Consider the following 5557-nt stretch of genomic DNA (forward strand, 5'->3'; position numbering starts at 1 on the left):
CGTGGCAGCACTCTCCTCACCTCTGTCCCCTTCAGGTGCCAAAGATTTTGAGCTTCCTGCATGAAAGACTGCCAGGTGTGAAGTGCGAACGTGTGCAGGAGTGCTTCCACTCCCTGCTTCTGCTGCTAGCAGAGTTTTTCCCAAGGAAGGTAGTCGCCACACTGTTGAGCATCGCTCCACAAGGAGACAGGTACTGGCCCTGAAAAGCCTGAGGGTTTGTTGGCTGTGGGGAGATGGAGCCTGAGACTCTCTGGCTCCCAGAGCCAAGGAATGATGGAGGACAGCCCTGAGGAGAGGGGTTCTCCATCCCACCAAGCTTTCCAGCCCTGCTAGGTTGTCCAGGCCTGCAGCAGACAAAGCTGGCCCAGCCAGCCCAGAGCCACCCTGCTGCTCCCAGCCTAGAGGGGAACACCAGCTCAGTGCCCTGCTGCCTGCCCAGGCAGGGCCCCAGGCACCTGGGCTGGCCCGGCCACGCTGCACTCCAGGCTGCCCTGCTGACACAGAGCTCTGCCTTGCAGTGTGGCCATGCAAATGTGGCAGAGCATCTTCTCAGAGCCCAAGATTGGAGACAAGATATTATGGCCATTCGCTGTCATGCTCTGGGTCGACTGGTGGCCCTGCAGTCTCAGCGCTTCTTCCTCAGAAAGCAGCTCCACCTCTGACTTGGCTGTGAGTTACCAGAAAAGGACTTGATCCCCTGCCACGAGCCCTGCAGACTCTGCCAGGCTCTCACTACTGTGCTTGCTTCTACAGCCATTGCCCAGTGGCACTAGCATGAAGTTTGAGTGGGAGGACAAAGACGAAGAATTTCAATACCTTCAGAATGACAACTTTGATATCGATGAGGAGCTTCCAACCCTCCCAGCCTCCCAGGTGCTCGACGGCCTCATCATGCTGTGCGAGACACCTGAGCTGGTGAGCAGGGTGGCATCAGGGACAGCCATGGTGGCATCCAGGGCTCTGGGGCTGTGGGTAAGGCGGTGGCTTGGCGTGGGCTGGGAGGCAGGTGTTAGAGGAAGTGCTGCCAGCTGCCTTGATGACATGTTAGGGCCTGATGGCTGCCTGAGGAGCTTTCCAGGCATGGACCTTATCACAGAAAAGAAACTCTGTCCTTTATACAGGCAGGAAAACTGGAGTTCCTGGTGCCACACATGATGGAGCTCCTGTGGGTTGGCAGAGAAGACCTCAAGACAAAGGTCGTTATGATCCTGAAAAGACTGATAAATCAAAACCTGGAGAAGAAAAAGGCCAGCCCCATGGATGAGTATTTGGTGGAGAACCTCCCACGCTTCTTTGACATGGTAAGGTTCATGTGGGAGCGTGAGCCCTGAGATGGGCACTGGGCAGTGAGAGCTGCCCTGCACCCAGCCCTGGCAGCAGCTCTGGCAGCAGGCTCTGCTCCCCTGGGCTCTGGTGGCTTCTGGGCCTTGCAGCCCAGTGCAACTTGTCCCTGCTCTGGAATCTGAGCCCAGGGCATCTCCCTCAGCCACCATCCCCATCCCCTTTCACTGTGGGCAGGGGGCCGCTGTTTCCAAAGCTCACCTTTCCTCCTTCCTCCCAGGAGAGCAGCGACATGCGAGAGGCCTTTATCTACCTCTTCAGAGACCACCTGGGCTCAGCAGTGCTGAGGAACAACAAGCAATTGAAGACGTCTCTGTGGAGTGCACTGGTCCCGCTGCTCATTCGCACAAGTGACCAGTCCCCGAGCGTGGCCAAGGTACACATTGGAAGGCTGAGCACTGGCACAGAGAGAGGTGGGCTGGCCCGCCCTGTGGGGCCCAGGCAGCAGGGCAAGGGCTGCTGGCAGTGGGCAGCCATGGCCCAGCACAAGGTGTGGGAAAGGTCCCTGCAGAGCCAGCGCCAGCAGGGATGGAGAAGCTGGCACAGCCATTTCCAACAGCTGCCCTAGGGCTCCAGTAGGGCTCGTCAGCAGCCTGTGACCACCAAAGCCTGAACAGGCACATCCCCACAGGCTTCTCTGCTGTCCCTGGCATGTGTCCAAAGACAGGGCGTCCAGCCTCAGGCCCTGTCCTGCAGGGCTGTCCTCACACGTCCCCTAGACACTTTGGTGAGGGCATGTCCCAAATCCTGAGGGCAGAATCTCCCCAGCAAGAAAGCCAAGAGCTCTCCTTTGCCAGCCATGCTGCTACCTCACCCCTTCTGCTTCCATGCAGGCCGCCCAGGAAGCGCTCCTTGCTGCAACAAAGCTGCTCAAGTGGAGGGAGCTGAAAGAGCTGGTGAAGAAGCAGCAGATGTGGAGGATTGGCGAGTGCTTGGTAAGGCCAAGTGCCAGGGTGCAGGTTGGGTGAGGCTTGGCCCACAGGCAGAGCCCACTGTGTGGGCCCAGAGCCCAGAGGCTGGAGCTGCAGCCCAGTGTGTGCCCTCCAAGAACAGAGCCCCAGGGGCTCCTCTGCAGGCCCCTCTCCCTTCCCTGCAGCCAGCGGGAGAGAGGGCTCTGGGCAACACTGAGTGCTGGCAGGAGGGACTGCTGCAGCCAGCGGGGGGGCTCTGTGCCATGCCCGTGTCCCTGTGCTCTCTCCAGGTGGGGAAGGACAGGAGCAGGGCTGAAGAGTACCTGCGTCAGGGCCTGAGCTACCTCAAGGACCCTGAGGCCAGTGTGCGAGAGGCGGCCATCAGGTTCATCGGTGAGCCCCAGCCCCCGGGGTCCCTCTTTGGGCAAGCTGACCCCTGTCCCTGCTCCTGCAGCCACAGCCAGGCCCAGCCCTGGGGCTGCCTGAGCCCCGGCTGCCGCAGGCTGGGCCTGGGCCTCCCTCTGCCACCCCTGCCCACGTGGCTGGGCTTGGTGGCCACTGGGCTGAGTTCCACCCCTCTGAGCTCCTGGTGCTTCCTGGGCTCATCCCGGCTGAGGGGGAGGAGGGCAGGGCCAGGGGCCACGCTGCTGGGAGCCCGCTGGGGAGCAGGGGCTGACGGAGCTTTGTGCCTAGGGGTGGCCACGCGGCACCTGAGGAACCGAAGCCAAGAGCAACTGGATGAGATCTGCAGCGGTGAGTGGGGAACATGGGCTGGAGGGGACGTCTGGAGGTCTCTGCAGACACAGGGCTTCATCTCGGCTCCATTTCTTTTGCTCACAGCTCTTCAGCCCTTGAGGACAGACAGCAATGTATTCGTCTCCTGCCTGGCAAAACAGACCATCAGCATCCTGGAGGCTTTAGGACCAACGCCGAGCCCTCGATTCAGGCCAGAAGCACTGCTCTTCTGGCGCCGACGTCCACACCCATGAAGACCTTCCAACATTCCCAGGCTCCCAGGCGCTGTGTGAGACACCTGAGCTGGTGAGCAGGGTGGTGTCAGGGACAGCCATGGTGGCATCCAGGGCTCTGGGGCTGTGGGTAAGGCAGTGGCTTGGCGTGGGCTGGGAGGCAGGTGTTGGGGGGACTGCTGCCAACTGCCCTGATGCCATGTTGGGGCCTGGTGGCTGCCTGGGGAGCTTTCCAGGCATAGATCTTAACACAGAAAAGAAACTCTGTCCTTCATACAGGCAGGAAAACTGGAGTTCCTGGTGCCACACATGATGGAGCTCCTGTGGGTTGGCAGTGAAGACTCCTGGACAGAGGATGTGATGATCCTAAAAACCTGATGTGTCCAAACCTGAAGAAGAAAAAGGCCAGCCCCATGGATGAGTATCTAGTGGAGAACCTCTCGCGCTTCTTTGACACGGTAAGGCTGATGGGGGTTTGTGAGCCCTGAGATGGGCACTGGGCAGTGAGAGCTGCCCTGCACCCAGCCCTGTCAGCAGCTCTGGCAGCAGGCTCTGCTCCCCTGGGCTCTGGTGGCTTCTGGGCCTTGCAGCCCAGTGCAACTTGTCCCTGCTCTGGAATCTGAGCCCAGGGCATCTCCCTCAGCCACCATCCCCATCCCCTTTCACTGTGGGCAGGGGGCCGCTGTTTCCAAAGCTCACCTTTCCTCCTTCCTCCCAGGAGAGCAGCGACATGCAAGAGGCCTTTATCTGCCTCTTCAGAGACTACCTGGGCTCAGCAGTGCTGAGGAACAACAAGCAATTGAAGATGTCTCTGTGGAGTGCACTGGTCCCACTGCTCAAGAAAACTGGAGCTCCTGGTGCCAAACATGATGGAGCTCCTGTCTCTTGGCAGTGAAGACTCCTGGACAGAGATTGTGATGGTCTCTAAAAACCTGATGTGTACAAACCTGGAGAAGATAAAGGCCTGCCCAGTCACTGAGGATCTGGTGGAGAACCTCTCATGCTTCCTCAACATGGTAAGGCTGATGTGGGTTTGTGAGCCCTGACATGGGCACTGGGCTGTGAGAATTCCCCTGCAGCCCAGCCCTGTCAGCAGCTCTGGCAGCAGGCTCTGCTCCCCTGGGCTCTGGTGGCTTCTGGGCCTTGCAGCCCAGTGCAACTTGTCCCCGCTCTGGAATCGGAGCCCAGGGCATCTCCCTCAGCCACCATCCCCATCCCCTTTCACTGTGGGCAGGGGGCCGCTGTTTCCAAAGCTCACCTTTCCTCCTTCCTCCCAGGAGAGCAGCAACATGCAGGATTTCTCCATCTGCCCCTTCTGAGACCACCTGGGCTCAGCGGTGCTGAGGAAGCAGAAGCAGTTGAAGACGTCTCTGCCAAGTTGTCATGGTTTGACTGGCCCTGTCCCCCTGGAGCTGGAAAATGGGCACCTGAGGAACCGAAGCACAGAGCAACTGGACGAGATCTGCAGCGGTGAGTGGGGAACATGGGCTGGAGGGATGTCTGGAGTTTCATCTCGGCTCTGTTTTTTTTCTCACAGCCCTTCAGCCCTTGAAGACAGACAGCAGTGAAGTCGTCTCTTGCCTGGCAGAACAGACCATCGGCATCCTGGAGGCTTTAGGACCAACACCGAGCCCTCGATTCAGGCCAGAAGCTCTTCAGGTACCAATGTCCACATCCATGAAGAGCTTCCAACATTCCCAGGCTCCCAGGCGCTGTGTGAGACACCTGAGCTGGTGAGCAGGGTGGTGTCAGGGACAGCCATGGTGGCATCCAGGGCTCTGGGGCTGTGGGTAAGGCAGTGGCTTGGCGTGGGCTGGGAGGCAGGTGTTGGGGGGACTGCTGCCAACTGCCCTGATGCCATGTTGGGGCCTGATGGCTGCCTAGGGAGCTTTCCAGGCATAGATCTTATCACAAAAAAGAAACTCTGTCCTTCATACAGGCAGGAGAACTGGAATCCTGATGCCATCAAATCTTCACCAAGAACCACAATTCAAACTACGAGCACTGCTCTTCTGTTCCCACTGAGCCAGTTGGAGGCAGCTGTGATTTAATAAAGCTTTATTAAACCCATGGTGTCCTTCAGATGTGCCGTGTCCTGAGCAGACTGCGTCCTGCTTGTCCTGCCCTGCTGCCTGCAGGACAACTTCCCCCTTGGCACACCCCCAGCCCCAGACTTGTTTGGGAAGTTGAGCTTTGGCTGAGGCTTTCCCCAGGAGAAGCCTCCTTGGTCTCTCCTCAGGGCAGTCCCCCCAGCACCCAGCCAGGACAGGGCACAGAATGAGTGGCCCCAGCTCTGCCTCCCCAGGGGTGTCCAGGCATCCCACGAGGCATCTGCTG

The sequence above is a fragment of the Pseudopipra pipra genome, chromosome W (assembly GCF_036250125.1).
Source record: "Pseudopipra pipra isolate bDixPip1 chromosome W, bDixPip1.hap1, whole genome shotgun sequence".
NCBI lineage: Eukaryota > Metazoa > Chordata > Aves > Passeriformes > Pipridae > Pseudopipra > Pseudopipra pipra.